This window comes from Schistocerca gregaria, chromosome 5, assembly GCF_023897955.1.
Source record: "Schistocerca gregaria isolate iqSchGreg1 chromosome 5, iqSchGreg1.2, whole genome shotgun sequence".
NCBI lineage: Eukaryota > Metazoa > Arthropoda > Insecta > Orthoptera > Acrididae > Schistocerca > Schistocerca gregaria.
The window spans coordinates 459,060,743-459,080,148 of record NC_064924.1 but is presented as its reverse complement, the minus strand read 5'-3'; the positions used below and the strand labels follow the sequence as shown (position 1 = coordinate 459,080,148).

Below are 19,406 nucleotides of genomic sequence, written 5' to 3'. Positions count from 1 at the left end.
GGATGGTCAGACAGGACTTGGACTGCTATGCTCCTGAATGTGAATAAAATGCCTTACTAACATGTCACCACACTTACTGGCATTGTATAGCCTCTCCCTCAAAATGAAGGTGCTACAAAATGTGAAAAGAAAACAGACAAATTTCATTTCTGGTCATATTTTCAAAAGTAGAAGTATTATAAATTATTTCATATTAAGATTTTGCAATATCTCAACCAGTTTGTTATTGTTATTAACAGGCAATTTGAGTTTCAAAGGGATGTACCAACTTCACATTTGTTAATTACATTACACAGCCCACAAATGAGAACTGTTTGCTCTTGGGTATATTCTCCATGATCCGATAAACACCTTTGTGTTGATTAAAAATACAACACTGGTATGCAAAATTTAGGGACAAAAGTAGCTTTCACATGATGTTTCACTCCCAAGTAACAAAGCTCGATGAAATTTGGGCCATGCTTAGAAAGAACTGCTACATTATGGTACAGAAGGTAACTGAAAGAAATATGCAAAGAGACAAACAGAACTGACACTTTTATTCAAAGATAATAATTACTACAATTTATGATGGTCCGCTTAACATTACAAAAGGTAGGACATGTTTCTTAATAGGGTGTGTGATCACTGTGGACAGAATATATGTAATATGCTCACATGCTGGCCACAAGGCTGGTAAAGACTTCTTGTAACACAATGTCTCATTCAACCTCTGGCATGGTTGACAACTGCTGGGTGGTCATAGGTGCATATAGACGTGCTGCAATACATCTCCCCAGCACATACCACATGTGCTCAATGGGATTTAAGTTAGGGAAATGAACAGGCTAGTTCAGTCATCAAATATCCTCCAGTTGCAGCGTTTGATATTGTGGTGTCACGGCCAGACACAACATTTGCTAGGTGGTAGCCTTTAAATAGGCTGCGGTCTGGTAGTATACGTTGGACCCGCGTGTCGCCACTATTAGTGATTGCAGACCGAGCGCCACCGCACGGCCGGTCTAGAGAGACTTCCTAGCACTTGCCCCAGTTGTACAGCCGACTTTGCTTGTGATGGTTCACTGACTTCTACGCTCACATTTGCCGAGACAATAGTTAGCATAGCCTTCAGCTACGTTATTTGCTACAACCTAGCAAGGCGCCATTATCAGTTACTATTGATACTGTGACTCATGTAATGTCAAGAGTGACGTTCGTCATTAATGGATTACGTCCGTTTTTCTCAATTCTAATTCCCTTGTCATGTTCCAGACCTCATGCCAGCCTGTGTGTGCTAAAACGCGTGCATTTCGGCTTCCTCTAGTAACATGGTGTTGGCTCTCCTGCCAACCACAACAGATATGGTCACACAATTGTCATTCATAAAAATTAGTCTAGAGAGACTTCCTAGCACTCGCCCCAGTTGTACAGCCGACTTTGTTAGCGATGGTTCACTGACTTCTACGCTCTCATTTGCCGAGACGATAGTTAGCATAGCCTTCAGCTATGTTATTTGCTACGACCTAGCAAGGCGCCATTATCAGTTACTATTGATACGGTGAATCATGTAATGTCAAGAGCGATGTTCGTCATTAATGGATTACGTCCGTTTTTCTCAATTCTAATTCCCTTGTCATGTTCCAGACCTCACGCCAGCCTGTGTGAGCTAAAACGCGTGCATTTCGGCCTCCTCTAGTAACACAGTGTTGGCTCTCCTGCCAACCACAACAGATATGGTCACACAATTGTCATTCATAAAAATTAAGTCAGAGCCAAATGAATCACTAAAAAGACACATGTAGGGAAGGAGTACTATTATAACAACACTGACTGCTGTCTGTATCATGTTCATAGACTTATGAGGTCAGCAGACACATACAACATTATGCTTCCCTACACCATAACACCTGGAGCTCCAAAACAATCACGTCTGACAATGTTCCTGAGTGCATTACGTGTCCCTACATCTCCCCATATTAGGGTGCATAAAATAGTGCCTTACAGGATTGATGGGCCTCAGTGAAAGTCAGACAGAATAATTAATGACTCCAGGACAAATATTTTTAAGGACAGTTTACAAGAGATGACCTGGGATGAAATCTATAATGAACCAAATGTTAACACAAAATTTAATCTATTACATGATAAATTTATATCATTATTTGAAAACAGCTTTCCACATAAGCTAATCAGAAAGGACATTAAACAGCCATATTAAAAATAATGGATCACTATGGGGCTTAACGTAAAAGGAAAACAGAAATTTTTATGTTCGCAAGAGCAACTACTGGTACTGCAATAGTTGCATAGTTCAAAAACTACTCAAAATGACTGAGAACAGTTATCAAAAAATCATGGAATATGCACATAATGTTTGAAATCAATAATTCCAACAACAGGGAACCTCAAATTGATTACATATTTCTAAATTTCCAAAAGCCTTTTGACATTCTTCCTAACAGGAAACTTCTAATCAAATTGTGTGCCTATGCAGTATTACTTCAGTTGTGTAACTGGATTCATAATTTCCTGTCAGAAAGGTCACAGCACATAGTAAATGATAGAAAATCATTGAGTAAAACTGAAGTGATATCCATAATTCTCCAAGGAAGTGTTATAGGTTTTCTGCTGTTCCTAATATCTATAAACAATTTAAGTGACAATCTGACCAACCCTCTTAGATTGTGTGCAGATGATGCTGTCATTTACCCTCTGCTAAAGTCATCAGAAAATCAAAACCAATTGCAAAATGACTTAAACATCATATCTCCATGGGCAAAAAGTAGCAATTTTCTCTAGATAAAGAAAAGTGTGCAGTCATCCACAAGTACAAAAAGAAAACTGTTAAATTTCAGTTATATGATACATTACACACAACATCACAGCCTGCCAATTTGACTAAATATGTAGGAATTGCAATTACGAACAACTTAAATTGGAATGATCACATAGATAATATTGTGTTTTATTGGCAGAAAATTTAGAAGATGCAACATGACTACTAAAGAGAGGCCTACATTACAGTTTTTCATCCTCTGCTAGAGTACAGCTGTACAGTATCCTTACTGGGTAGGATTTCCTGAGAACATTGGAAAAATCCAAAGATGGCCAGCTTGTTTTTATTATCTCAAAATAGAGAAAAAGAGTGTCATGGATATGATAAATGAGTTGGGGTGGTAACTGTTAAAAAAAGGTGGTTTTCTTTCTGGTGAGATCTTTTCAGAAAATTTCTATCACCAATTTTCTGATCTGAATGTGAAAATATTTTGCTGCCAACCTAGATAGGGAAAAATAATCATCATAAAAAATAAGTAAAATCAGAGCTTATCCAGAAAGATTTAAATGTTCATTTTTTCCACACACTAGTAAAGAGTGAGAGGTAGCGAAATAGTTTGGAGATGGTTCAAAGAACCCTCTGTCAGGCACTCACATTTGAAGTGCAGAATAGTCTCATAGATGTAGATGTAGACTTCAGACTATATGGAATGTAATGAAATGAGAAGCAGGACAACAAGCCACAGAATAGGATAACATAACTATTGAACATAAAGAATGGGCTATAAATGATAAATGATGTGTCATTGGTAGAAAATTTATTTAATAATCATTTCTTAAATGTAGCAAAAAGAATAAGGACAAATAGTTAATGAGAAAATTCACAGTAGAATGTTCAAAAAACAAGTCTCATGAAATTCAGTCATACAAATCTATCACCACTTCTCCCCCCAAAATTAAGAAAATTATATATTCTCTCATAATAAAAGCTCATCTGCATTCAATGGTGTTTCTTACAGAGTACTAAGTATTTGTTCCCATGTAATAAGCCTCATCTTATCTGAAGTGTGTAATGCATCACTAACTCAATGCATTTCTCCAGAGAGACTAAAATATGCTAAACTTGTCTTTAAGAAAGGTGACAAGAGAGATGTCAGTAACTATTGACCTGTTTCTCTATTGATGTCACTTTCTAGAATTTTTGAGAAGGTGATGTTTTCTAGAAAATATCTCTCCTGAACAACAATAATATCCTCAACAAATTGCAGTTTGGATTTCAGAAGAGTTTCTTTTTCGAGAATGCCATTTACACAGTCACTTGCCAAATTTTACAAGTATTAAATAACAAAATAGTTATTTTCTACAACTTATTTAAGGCATATGACTGTGTGAATCACAATAGTCTCCTAGATAAATTGAAATTTTATGGGAGCGGTAGTATAGCTAACCAATAGATAAAATCATATCTAACCAAAAGTATGCAGATATTGTTCTTAGTAATTGAACCAATGTAGTCTGAGGACATTTTTCTGACTGGGTGGAAATCACATATGGCATTCCCCAAGGGTCAATCTTAGATCCACTATTGTTCCTCATAATATGTAAATGGTCTTCAGTCTAATATACAACAAGCAGAATAAGTTCTTTTTGCAGATGGCACAAGTATTGTAATCAACCCAAGCATACATACAGCAACAAAAGAAATAGTAAACAAAGTGTTAAATATATCAGTGACTAGTTTTCTGTGAATGGTCTCACCCTCAATTTTAAAAAGACATAACATAACAAGTTCTGCACATAGAGGGGTACTATACCAACGATAAGTGTAACACATGGTTAGGAAATAATAAATAGGATGGAAACTTTAAAAGTCTTAGGTGCCCATATTAATGAGAATTTAAACTAGAGAAAGTACATTTTGGAATTCCTAAACCAACTTAGTTCATCCACATCCACTGGAAATTATGGGAAGAGAAGACAAATGAGTAAGTTGATATATTTTGCACATTTTCATCTGATAATGTCATATGGAATAATGCTCTGAGGTAACTCTTTAAGAAAGGAAGTCTTCACTGCTTAAATACATGCTGTAAGAATAATATGTGGTGCTCACCCATGATCATTTTATAAACATCTGTTTAAGGAGCTGGGCATTCTGACTTCTGCTTCACAGTATATTTATTCCCTCACGAAGTTTGTTGTAAATAATCCACAGTAGTTCAAAAGGAACAAGTATGTACATACTTACTATACTAGAAGTAAAAACGGCATTCATTATTTCGCATTATGGTTGTCTTTAGCACATAAAGGGGTGCACAATACCACAACAAAAATTTTTGATCACTTACTTTCTGATAAAAAATGTCTGATAGACAGAAAAGTAAAATTTGAAAACAAACTGAAAAATTATCTGCTTCAGAACTCCTATCCTGAAGAAGAGTTTCTGTTATTGTAATGTCTAGAAGGTAGTGAGTCAGAATTACTAACTCAAATCTATTTTTACTTCTTTTTTTTTTAAACACTTATAAATGTCCAGCATGTAATCATATTTATAAATTAACGTCTGATGTGAAGGTAAAATGACTCATTCTGCATCATTATGAGGTATAATGTAAATGATTCATATAACATTAAATTAACTAACTCACCATGTGAGGGTATGTCCAGAATCACTACTCAGACTGAATCTGCTCTCATCCAAGAAGAGCACACAATCCCACTTATCATCTGACCAGTCCCTATGCTCTTTGCACCATCACAAATGTTGCTGGCAGTTGTATGGGTGTCAACAGAACACAACATACTGATCACAGAGCAGAGAGACGACCACCACCATGCAGCTGCTGTGCCACTGTGGAACATGATTGCATTCCTGTTAAATGTAGTTGTAACTGCACTGCTATTTGATGTGGGTCCCTTCTTGGCTGTTGCACAATATAGTGGTCATCTGCTACTGTAATTGACAACAGTTCACAGCCTCCTCTCTTTCAAGCACCAGTACCACTGGTTTCAAGTGCTTCCCATGTGTGTGAATCAATGCTGTGAGCAATACCAAACTCCTGGGCTACACTCGTCACACTTTGTCCTTCTTCCAGTTTTCCGATGATTTTTCCCCATGTGAAATCATCCAATGATGACCACCACCAAAGTGCACCATAACTGCTCACTGATTGATACACAATCTTTTCCTATTCCATCAACTGTCTGATGTTGTGAGGGCAGCCCCATTTGGTGCTATACTCATGATGACCTCATGCAATGTATTGTCCAACTTTTTGTGCATGACTGGAAGACCTCTGGCAACAAGCTCCTGTACTTTCATTCATTTCCATGTTAACATGTTATTAAGATTTGCAAAGCAGTGTATTACAAAAAGCTCTGCAGTATCAGTGGTTCCGAAGGAAATTTGATAAAATAACCAACAGAAAATAAATTTGGAAGAGGTAGATTGCAAGTCATTAATATCTAATGCATCATAATGAAGGCTTATTCATGATTGAGTCCCTCAGGATTCTGCTCCGAGTCTCTTACTACTACTGACTCATGCTTACAACTCGCCTGTAGTGGTGAATGGTAAGTGCAAATTAATGATGTCTCGAGATTAAATCAGCATTTTTAATGAAAATTTATAAACTACAAAGATCAATAATTTGTTTTCAAGGTCGTCAACTGGTTTACCATAAACTCTCTGATTCATTATGTTTCATTCTAACCATAAAGACCTGCAAGAATTTAGAAAGCAGTACAATGATCATCAGTTACAGAAAGCATATAGCACTATATTGCCCCTGCGTATAAGTTACCTGGGCCTGATCTAAAGGCAACTTGTATGCCAACTATGATTTCATGCTGTCAACTTTCCTGAGTTTTGCAGAGATGGAAACAAAACCCAAGAGTAAAATTACTGACTTACTGATAATTTTGATTACCAAAACTGACTTTACTGACTTGGACATAAAAAAAATGACTCAACTGTCTGATTAGGAAACAACGAACCGAATCACATTTCCAGCATCCCCACAGCCAGCCAACTCACACCTATTTATTGTTTTAATTGTACTCAACATATAAAACTATTAAAAAATTACATGTAATAACAACAACAGTAATAAGAATAATAATAAATCAGGAACATCAGTGTACTTTAGTATAATACACTGTAACACTCCTATTCAGCACAAAAATACCAAAAACTAGAAAAGGCCTTAAAGGGCAGCTATATGGTACCATTTTCAGAATAATAGAAATAAAATTTGAACAACTTTTAATTTTTAAATGTAATGTAGAAAATCATGTATCTTTCTTTACAAAATTAGTTCACTGTTTTTGCTAATTTTGTTGTTATAACACTATTTTTTCATTTATCAATTGCTTGCTGTACCTTGTCTATGTCTTCAATTTTCTTCACTTTTTGTTCCCTAGATTTCACAGAACTTTCTAAGATCTCTTGGGCCACACTATTTCATTTTTATTCAATGCTTATTTCGAGCACTTGTTTGCACCATGCAATAATATGATATGTCAATGTCAGTCTTCTTTCCTTTTCTTCCTGTTTCATTTTCTTAAGCGCCTGTTCACTGTGTTCAATATTTACTTTTTTTCTTTTTCAAACTTATTCTTTATACTTGTTTGCAACAATTTTTCTTTTTCTTGTTATTCTTGTTTCCTCAGTTTTTCCTCAGCCACTCTCTTCTCACATCCAGAGTACAGCTTATATCAGACATCAGCTGTGTGCCCCAAATGAAGAAGTTCCTGAATGATGATTACAGAGTGCGCCTTTTCCTCAAACACATTCATCACAGCATCTCTGACACTCAAATGAGTATTCAACATTGTTTCACACATATTTGCAACGTCTTCATTCAAGATGTCCCCTGACAATGGGAAAGTGCAAATGCAAGTTTCACAATTTCTGTAACTGTAATGTACTTCTTTTTTCCAGCGGTATATGTCTTCTCAAAAAACTGACTTCAGTTAACATCCACTATATTCTTATCACTATCTGATTTTTTTTATTTTTCTTCTTCTAACACCAATAGTTTCCATTCATCAACTAGTGCTTCTTCAATGTATCAACTACTGTATGTTTTATTGAGAATCTTCTTTCATCCTCTTTGCAAACTACAAACATCAAAGATACCACAATCCAAGTTTATCTGAAGAGGACTTTTCCAAATCATGTGCACAAGCAGATAAATAGTTCTTTCTAGCTTTCATGGGCATATAGGACCTTTCTTGTCACTTAGCTTCTTGAGATATTCACTTTCTTTGATGTTGACAACTATGTTTTTCAGTGGAAAGCAATACTTATCACAAGATGACTCAAAGAAGCACCACTAACATAAAATTGATTCATGAGTGTTCTGACGTGGTTTGCGCACTCCTTTTAGATTAGATGCACTAAAGGTTCTCTCTTATAAAAGAAACCAATGAATCTTGAATATGTAAGAGCTCTTGCACAAGCAAATATAATTTCTGCTTTGGGAGTTTTGTCTTTTAATAGTGTAACAATATTCATGTATTTCAAAGAACCAACCAAATTGCTTTTGTGCTAGCGTATGAACTGAAGAAAGTAGTTTTCAGCAGCTGACGATCGTTTTAAGAGTCTCTCTCCAGCTGGTTCTAATTTCAGCCATCTAGGGGAAACAAGTTCCATAAACTGATGGCCTGGAAGTTTCATATCTGACTGTATTTTTTTCAAAGCCTTCCCAATGAGATGTTTGGCCATCAAAAAAATTATAGAGAAGCAAAATCATGTATGGAGCATTTTCACCATAGTCTTGTAACTCTTTTTGGAACACATTGTGGATGATGTGTCAATGATGAGTGACAATTTTCTTCAAAATTAGCTCCATCACAACCTATAACCAATGACTTTGAATGAGAAAGCTAGACATCATCCAAGGTTTCATTTAACTTGGAGTAAATATCACTAACAGTGGCTTTACCAATGAAAAAAGTCTGCATATGATGTGTTGTAATAATTTGTTTGGAATTACACCCGTATTTAACTATTTAAAAATATTTAAATGAGTATTTAATGTTGGTTTTTTCTCAAGCTCTTAATTTCATCCCAGATATGGCATTTTTCTGTTCCTGTGCTTTATTCCACTTTTTTCTTCCTTGGTGACAGTGAAACTAGTGTGTTAAGTGAACGTTTATGAATTTCATGAGCTTTCCTTCTATTAATTCTTCATGATAGTTGTTAGCTAAGGGATGGGACAGCAGAAAATGTGGCTTTAATAGAGCACAATGTACCCACTGCAGCCTGCTTTAAGATTTTCAGTTACGGAAGATTCAATAAATTGTGCTAGAGATCCTATAAGTAACCATCATCTTTAGAATGATGCTACAGATAACATTTTTTTATGTTACTTGTACCACTTATTCTACAGAGCTGAACCTACTGATCATTTATTTTTGAAGTTTTGGAAATAATATGGTTAGTTTTCTGCTTAGTGTTTTCTTGTATTGCAGCAGCCCAATTTGGTATTATTCACATCAAACATAATGAACAAACTTGACAGAACAGAAAAACAAAGAGCAACAACACAAAGTTACTCACTACAACATGTAGGAGCTTGCCAAAACTAAGCGCAGCTTCTCGACAGTAACATAATGTGCAGAACGGAGGTAAACCTGAGTTCTGTGCAAACAGAACTCAGGTTTACCTGTCACGTAGCTGGGCCATGAAGTCACAGCCACAATCACATCTATAATATTTCAATAATTACATTTCTTACTTTGCTGAAACTGCTATTGAATTTCATATAACCCTACTTGTACAATTTCACAACAAAATTCTTGTGACAATTTATTTAACATTTTTGTCTAAATTTCTCACGATTGGATTATCTTATAATATGACATACCTGAAACAAATATGTGATATTTTTTGTACAATTTATGTATAATTTTTCTTTTCTGAAGTTTCTGGCTTATCTGGAGATTTGTTATGCTTTCATGTTTTCAGTTACTCCACATCATTTAGACAACATTCCCACCATAGAGATTAAGAATTGGTCTCTGGTGCACAAGGTTGACTATACTGTTACAACTCAAAGCCTTCTCGACAGCATTTTCTAATTTTTCAATCCATCTGCCACAGAATACTTTATGACCACAAACTTTTTTCATATCACGTAAACTTCTTAAAAAAAAAGCTTTGGTATAAAGTTAACTTTACACACCAAATCAAAGAACACTCACTAAAACTGACCAATGAGAAAAACAGTGACTTTACTCAAGGATGGGAAATCATTTTACTGATCATTTTCCATCCTTGAGTTTGGAGTTCCACTACACACGGCACTCGCAAGAAGCTTGCCACTGAAAATTGTAAGCAAGTTACAGGAACACATTTCAAGGCTTCAGCTTCTTAAAGCATTAATGCTTTTGAAGAGGAACCACGAGTCATCTCAGGAGATGATTTTGATATGGACATGGACACAATGGATTCCACCTGCATGCTTTGCCAAGAAGAATACTCGAACAATTTCAACAGACAAAAATGGGTGAGATGCTCTTCCTGCTACAAATGAAATCAGAAATTTTATGATGTAGTCACTGATGAAAGAAATATACTTTTCTTTTTATCTTAAATAACTTTAATTCACATTTCTTTAATAAGTTAATGAGATATAAACATGCATCATGTTTATAGGGGCCTATATGACTATGCTATAAGTACCAGTTAATATTATGAGTAAAATGAATAACAGATAATACCTAGCTACCTTTATGACAGTTTCTGTTTTTAGTCAAAATACGTTGTTGTTTTTGTTGTTGTTCTTGTCTTCAGTCCAGAGACTGGTTTGATGCAGCTCTCCATGCTACTCTATCCTCTGCAAGCCTCATCATCTCCAAATCATTATTGCAACTTACATCTTTCTGAGTCTTCTTAGTGTATTCATCTCTTGGTTTCCCTCTATGATTTTTACCCCCCACACTTCCCTCCCTACTATGCATGTTCCCTTGAAACAGTTTCCAATAAAACTATTACAGTACCTGTGTGCTTATCTTTAAATACAACTCACACCACATACCACTGAAACATCAAAATTTTACAACTGGTATATGGACTAAAATGTTAACTACAATAATAATGCTCTTAATTTTGTCTACAATAATAATGCTCGAAATTTTGCCTGGTACATTATATTAGGAAGAGGATTAGGAACAAAGTTATGAAAACTGCCTTTTCAAATTTTTTAAAACTTGGCAGAACATTTTCATGGATGAAAGAATAAGAAGATAATTGATTCCAGGGAAATAAAGTAAGATACACAGACCAGGCATACTGTCTCTGTGTGGTCTACGGCTAAAGTAAATAATTAATTTTTTATGAAGTAATATAGCTATTTGTAATATTTATTGAGATTCCAGCTTCATAACAAAACACACTTAGGGTTGTGATACTTCAGACACTCACCCCTTTACTTAGTTCCCCAGTCTTCATTTAGAATGCAACCTAATTTGAGGACATAATACATCAGACAATGAAGAGCTTGAACTTGACTGCTTTTTACACTAAGAATGCTACCCCACATTAAGAAAAATTTTCAAGCAGTTACGGATACCTACCACAGCTTCCAAATACATATTTTTCTCTTACGTGGTTTATTATAAAGAACAGTTCTGTTTATGAGAGCAGTATTCTGTGCTATGTGCTTGACAACAGACACAAAAATGACATCCACTGCAAATATATAAAATAGAAAGAAACTTCCACATGGGAAAAATATATTAAAAACAAACATTCCAAGACTTACCAAGTGGGAAAGCGCTGGTAGATAGGCACAATGAATAAAACACACAAACATACACACAGAATTTGAGCTTTCGCAACCGGCGGCTGTTTCGTCAGGAAAGAGGGAAGGAAAAGGAAAGATGAAAGGATGTGGGTTTTAAGGGAGAGGGTAAGGAGTCATTCCAATCCTGGGACCGGAAAGACTTCCCTTAAGGGGAAAAAAGGACAGATGTACACAGACACACACACACACACACACACACACACACACACACACACACACACACACACACGCATATCCATCCATACATACACAGACACAAGCAGACATACTTAAAGGCAAAGAGTATGGGCAGAGATATAAGTCAAGGCGGAAGTGTGGAGGCAAAGATGATGTCGAATGACAGGTGAGGTATGTGTGGCGGCAACTTGAAATTAGCGGAGATTGAGGCCTGGTGGATAACGAGAAGAGAGGATATATTGAAGGGCAAGTTCCCATCTCCGGAGTTCGGATAGATTGGTGTTGGTGGGAAGTATCCAGATAACTCAGACGGTGTAACACTGTGCTAAGATGTGCTGGCTGTGCACCAAGGCATGTTTAGCCACAGGGTGATCCTCATTACCAACAAACACTGTCTGCCTGTGTCCATTCATGCGAATGGACAGTTTGTTGCTGGTCATTCCCACATAGAAAGCGTCACAGTGTAGGCAGGTCAGTTGGTAAATCACGTGGGTGCTTTCACACGTGGCTCTGCCTTTGATCGTGTACACCTTCCGGGTTACAGGACTGGAGTAGGTGGTGGTGGGAGGGTGCATAGGACAGGTTTTACACCGGGAGCGGTTGCAAGGATAGGAGCCAGAGGGTAGGGAAGTTGCTTTGGGGATTTCATAGGGATGAACCAAGAGGTTTTGAAGGTTAGGTGGACGGCGGAAAGACACTCTTGGTGGAGTGGGGAGGATTTCATGAAGGATGGATCTCATTTCGGGGCAGGATTTTAGGAAGTCGTATACGAAACGAATCTGCTCCAGTCCTGAATCCCTGGACCATTACACCAACAACCTGAAAACAGCTTTCGCATCCCGCAACTACCCTCCCGACCTGGTACAGAAGCAGATAACCAGAGCCACTTCCTCATCCCCTCAAACCCAGAACCTCTCACAGAAGAACCCCAAAAGTGCCCCACTTGTGACAGGATACTTCCCGGGACTGGATCAGACTCTGAATGTGGCTCTCCAGCAGGTTTAGGGATTCAGGACTGGAGCAGATTCGTTTGCCACGAAGGCCTAGGCTGTAGGGAAGGGACCATTTGATATGGAATGGGTGGCAGCTGTCATAATGGAGGTAATGTTGCTTGTTGGTGTGTTTGATGTGGACAGATGTGTGAAGCTGGCCATTGGACAGGTGGAGGTCAACGTCAAGGAAAGTGGCATGGGATTTGGAGTAGGACCAGGTGAATCTGATGGAACCAAAGGAGTTGAGGTTGGAGAGGAAATTCTGGAGTTGTTCTTCACTGTGAGTCCAGACCATGAAGATGTCGTCAATAAATCTGTACCAAACTTTGGGTTGGCAGGCTTGGGTAACCAAGAAGGCTTCCTCTAAGCGACCCATAAATAGGTTGGCATACAAGGGGGTCATGCTGGTACCCATGGCTGTTCCCTTTAATTGTTGGCATGTCTGGCCTTCAAAAGTGAAGAAGTTGTGGGTCAGGATGAAGCTGGCTAAGGTGACGAGGAAAGAGGTTTTATGTAGGGTGGCAGGTGATCGGCGTGAAAGGAAGTGCAGCGAGGCCCTGGACGTGCGAGATATTTATGTATAGAGAAGTGGCATCAATGGTTACAAGGATGGTTTCCGGGGGTAACAGACTGGGTAAGGATTCCAGGCGTTCGAGAAAGTGGTTGGTGTCTTTGATGAAGGATGGGAGACTGCATGTAATGGGTTGAAGCTGTTGATCTACGTAGGCAGAGATACGTTCTGTGGGGGCTTGGTAACCAGCTACAATGGGGTGGCCGGGATGTTTGGGTTTGTGAATTTTAGGAAGTAGGTAGAAGGTAGGAGTGCGAGGTGTCGGTGAGGTCAGGAGTTTGATGGAGTCAGGTGAAAGGTTTTGTAGGGGGCCTAAGGTTCTGAGGATTCCTTGAAGCTCTGCCTGGACATCAGGAATGGGATTACCTTGGCAAACTTTGTATGTAGAGTTGTCTGAAAGCTGACACAGTCCCTTAGCCACATACTCCCGACGATCAAGTACCACGGTCGTGGAACCCTTGTCAGCCGGAAGAATGATGATGGATCGGTCAGCTTTCAGATCACGGATAGCCTGGGCTTCGGCTGTGGTGATGTTGGGAGTAGGATTAAGGTTTTTCAAGAAAGATTGAGAGGCAAGGCTGGAAGTGAGAAATTCCTGGAAGGTTTGGAGAGGGTGATTTTGAGGAAGAGGAGGTGGGTCCCGCTGTGATGGAGGACGGAACTGTTGCAGGCAGGGTTCAATTTGGATAGTGTCTTGGGGAGTTGGATCATTAGGAGTGGGATCAGGATTGTTTTTCTTCGTGGCAAAGTGATATTTCCAGCAGAGACTACGAGTGTAGGACAGTAAATCCTTGACAAGGGCAGTTTGGTTGAACCTGGGAGTGGGGCTGAAGGTGAGGCCTTTGGATAGGACAGAGGTTTCGGATTGGGAGAGGGGTTTGGAGGAAAGGTTAACTACTGAATTGGGGTGTTGTGGTTCCAGATTGTGTTGACTAGAATTTTGAGGTGTTGGGGGGAGTGGAGCTGGAAGTGGGAGATTGAGTAGATGGGAGAGACTGGGTCTGTGTGCAATGAGAGGAGGTTGAGGTTTGTTGGAAAGGTTGTGGAGGGTGAGTGAGTTGCCTTTCCGGAGGTGGGAAACCAGGAGATTGGATAGTTTTTTGAGGTGGAGGGTGGCATGTTGTTCTAATTTGCGGTTGGCCTGTAGGAGGATGCTATGTACAGCCGGTGTGGATGCGGGAGAGGAAAGATTGAGGACTTTGATTTGGGATAGGAGTTGATGGGTGTGTTCATTGGCCAAGTCGATGTACAGGTGAAGGATTAGGCGGGTGAGGGCTATGGATTGTGCTGTTTGGAACTGGTATAAGGACTGATGGAAAGAAGGATTGCAGCCAGAGATGGGAACTTTAAGTGTGAGGCCTTTGGGGGTAATGCCAAATGTCAGACAGGCCTGAGTAAATAAAATATGGGAGCGTAATCTGGCTAGGGTGAAGGCATGTTTGCGGAGGGAATGTAAATAAAATTTAATGGGGTCGTTGTAGGGATGTTGTGAGGTTGACATGGTATTAGAAGGTGGAAAGGGTAATATGAGGTTAAAGTGCAAATAAATAGAAATTTATATAGGGAGAGATAAAGGTGTGAAAAAAGTCGAAAAAGTGTTGGTTTGAGATGAGCTATGTTGATCCTGTGCTGAACTTAGGTTGGTGAACAACAATGGGTGCAAAGGTTAGGTAGTTGTGTTGTCTCCAAAACACGTTAAAGGGTGGGGAAAATTCAGGAAAATTTCGAAAAAAATTTCTCGAAAAAAGTTTCGAATAAAGTTTCCCGAGAAAATAAAATTTCGAAAAATTTTTTCAAATAAAATATCGAAAAATATGCTTGTAAATGTATTCAAAGGGCTGGTTGTGTACTGGCAGGTTATGAGAATGAGGCTAACAATTGTTTGATGAAGAAATAATAACGTTTAAACCTGTGGGAAGTTGCTAAAAAATGATCGGTTATGTGGGAAAAACGGGAATGGTAATAAAACGAAAGTTGTTAGAAATAGCTGAGATGGTTGTTTAATGGGTGAAAGGAACTGAAGCTGTGAAATAGTATTCACGAGTTTACACGAAATGTTTGTAAACTTGGAACAGTGGATTTTATAGCAGCAGTTATGTTGAAAGCGTTAAAAATTTTTAGGTTATGGTTTGGAAGTAAATTACGTATTATTGAGTATAATTAGGCAGGATAAAATGTATGGTAGATTACGGAAAAAAGGAAGATGAATACAAAGTGAAACTACTTGTACAAACAAAAAGAGAAAGTAAGATGATAGAGAAGATTTCGAAATGCAACAGAGACAATAAAAAACGTAATTTTTGGGTTCAAATTAATTATGATGTAAATAAAATAGAAAGAAATTTCCAAATGGGAAAAATATATTAAAAACAAAGATTCCAAGACTTACTAAGTGGGAAAGCGCCGGTAGATAGGCACAATGAATAGTCTCCCATTCTTTATCAAAGACACCAACCACTCTCTCGAACGCCTGGAAACCGTACCCAGTCTGTTACCCCTGGAAACCATCCTTGTAACCATTGATGCCACTTCCCTATACACAAATATCCCGCATGTCCAGGGCCTCGCTGCAATGGAGCACTTCCTTTCACGCCGATCACCTGCCACCCTACCTAAAACCTCTTTCCTCGTCACCTTAGCCAGCTTTATCCTGACCCACAATTTCTTCACTTTTGAAGGCCAGACAAACCAACAATTAAAGGGAACAGCCATGGGTACCAGGATGGCCCCCTCGTATGCCAACCTATTTATGGGTCGCTTAGAGATAGCCTTCTTGGTTACCCAAGCCTGCCAACCCAAAGTTTGGTACAGATTTATTGACGACATCTTCATGGTCTGGACTCACAGTGAAGAACAACTCCAGAATTTCCTCTCCAACCTCAACTCCTTTGGTTCCATCAGATTCACCTGGTCCTACTCCAAATCCCATGCCACTTTCCTTGACGTTGACCTCCATCTGTCCAATGGCCACCTTCACACATCCGTCCACATCAAACCCACCAACAAGCAACAGTACCTCCATTATGACAGCTGCCACCCATTCCATATCAAACAGTCCCTTCCCTACAGCCTAGGCCTTCGTGGCAAACGATCCCGGGACTGGATCAGACTCTGAATATGGCTCTCCAGCAGGGATACGACTTCCTAAAATCCTGCCCCGAAATGAGATCCATCCTTCATGAAATCCTCCCCACTCCACCAAGAGTGTCTTTCCGCCATCCACCTAACCTTTGTAACCTCTTGGTTCATCCCTATGAAATCCCCAAAGCACCTTCCCTACCCTCTGGCTCCTACCCTTGCAACCGCCCCCAGTGTAAAACCTGTCCTATGCACCCTCCCACCACCACCTACTCAAGTCCTGTAACCCGGAAGGTGTACACGATCAAAGGCAGAGCCACGTGTGAAAGCACCCACGTGATTTACCAACTGACCTGCCTACACTGTGACGCTTTCTATGTGGGAATGACCAGCAACAAACTGTCCATTCGCATGAATGGACACAGGCAGACAGTGTTTGTTGGTAATGAGGATCACCCTGTGGCTAAACATGCCTTGGTGCACAGCCAGCACATCTTAGCACAGCGTTACACCCTCTGAGTTATCTGGATACTTCCCACCAACACCAATCTATCCGAACTCCAGAGATGGGAACTTGCCCTTCAATATATCCTCTCTTCTCGTTATCCACCAGGCCTCAATCTCCGCTAATTTCAAGTTGCCGCCACTCATAACTCACCTGTCATTCAACATCATCTTTGCCTCTGCACTTCCGCCTTGACTTACATCTCTGCCCATACTCTTTGTCTTTAAATATGTCTGCTTGTGTCTGTGTATGTATGGATGGATATGTGTGTGTGTGTGTGTGTGTGTGTGTGTGTGTGTGTGTGTGTGTGTGTGTGTGTGTGTGTGTGTGTGTGAGTGTACACCTGTCCTTTTTTCCCCCTAAGGGAAGTCTTTCCGCTCCCGGGATTGGAATGACTCCTTACCCTCTCCCTTAAAACCCACATCATTTCGTCTTTCCCTCTCCTTCCCTCTTTCCTGAAGAAGCAACCATCAGTTGCGAAAGCTAGTAATTCTGTGTTTTGTTCATATATATATATATATCATTGTAAGATATGAACTGTCAAACTACTGTCACATTTTCAACATATTGACATCATTTACCATCTTATTAAAACAGTGTCAGTTACAAGACAGTTCACTAATGACTTAATATGGATGTCACATCAATCAAGACATACTTGAAAATTGTGATAAAGTCGAGACAGTCAGTCATAAATAAAGATTACTTATTATAAGCAGTTATTTGGTGCATCTACTCTAATAATTTAAAATGTGTCATTTGTCTAATGATGTGTTGAGTATACACTCCTGGAAATGGAAAAAAGAACACATTGACACCGGTGTGTCAGACCCACCATACTTGCTCCGGACACTGCGAGAGGGCTGTACAAGCAATGAGCACACACACGACACAGCGGACACACCAGGAACCGCGGTGTTGGCCGTTGAATGACGCTAGCTGCGCAGCATTTGTGCACCACCGCCGTCAGTGTCAGCCAGTTTGCCATGGCATACGGAGCTCCATCACAGTCTTTAACACTGGTAGCATGCCGCGACAGCGTGGACGTGAACCGTATGTGCAGTTGACGGACTTTGAGCGAGGGCGTATAGTGGGCATGCGGGAGGCCGGGTGGACGTACCGACGAATTGCTCAACACGTGGGGTGTGAGGTCTCCTCAGTACATCAATGTTATAGCCAGTAGTCGGCGGAAGGTGCACGTGCCCATCGACCTGGGACCGGACCACAGCGACGCACGGATGCACGCCAAGACCGTAGGATCCTACGCAGTGCCGTAGGGGACCGCACCGCCACTTCCCAGCAAATTAGGAACACTGTTGCTCCTGGGGTATCAGCGAGGACCATTCGCAACCGTCTCCATGAAGCTGGGCTACGGTCCCGCACACCGTTAGGCCGTCTTCCGCTCACGCCCCAACATCGTGCAGCCCGCCTCCAGTGGTGTCGCGACAGGCGTGAATGGAGGGACGAATGGAGACGTGTCGTCTTCAGCGATGAGAGACGCTTCTGCCTTGGTGCCAATGATGGTCGTATGCGTGTTTGGCGCCGTGCAGGTGAGCACCACAATCAGGACTGCATATGACCGAGGCACACAGGGCCAACACCAGGCATCATGGTGTGCGGAGCGATCTCCTACACTGGCCGTACACCTCTGGTGATCATCGAGGGGACACTGAATAGTGCACGGTACATCCAAACTGTCATCGAACCCATCGTTCTACGATTCCTAGACCGGCAAGGGAACTTGCTGTTCCAACAGGACAATGCACGTCCGCATGTATCCCGTGCCACCCAACGTGCTCTAGAAGGTGTAAGTCAACTACCCTGGCCAGCAAGATCTCCGGATCTGTTCCCCATTGAGCACGTTTGGGACTGGATGAAGCGTCGTCTCACGCGGTCTGCACGTCCAGCACGAATGCTGGTCCAACTGAGGCGCCAGGTGGAAATGGCATGGCAAGCCGTTCCACAGGACTACATCCAGCATCTCTACGATTGTCTACATGGGAGAATAGCAGCCTGCATTGCTGAGAAAGGTGGATATACAATATACTAGTGCCGACATTGTGCATGCTCTGTTGCCTGTGTCTATGTGCGTGTGGTTCTGTCAATGTGATCATGTGATGTATCTGACCCCAGGAATGTGTCAATAAAGTTTCCCCTTCCTGGGACAATGAATTCACGGTGTTCTTATTTCCATTTCCAGGAGTGTACTTGTGCCGAAAGCTACATCTCACTTTCTCCACAGTGTAAATGCTTTCGAAACAGTGAAACCGTTTTTAAAAAATGAAATTACAGTACAAAACTGCTGAGGCCTTCATAGTCACTTGTTGACATAGTGCCTGTCAGCTTTTGTCTCAAGATCATTGGCTGATGTTTGTTTAAAGTTATGTATCAGCTGAAGATTCCAAGACAAAAGTGAACAGGCAATCCATAAATTATAGTATTTTCTATTAGAGTGGTATTTGTAACTCAATGATAAGTGTGAGGTTCCACAGAAATAATTATTACAAACAGTTTTG

At 40.1% G+C, this 19,406-nt stretch overlaps 1 protein-coding gene across 2 annotated transcripts in view; it reads right to left on the bottom strand.

Annotated features, from left to right (window-relative positions):
* The window catches only part of LOC126273102 (dynein intermediate chain 2, ciliary), a 305,511-nt gene that overhangs the window by 86,008 nt on the left and 200,097 nt on the right, over positions 1 to 19,406 (bottom strand). The gene's annotated exons all lie outside the window — the stretch shown is intronic.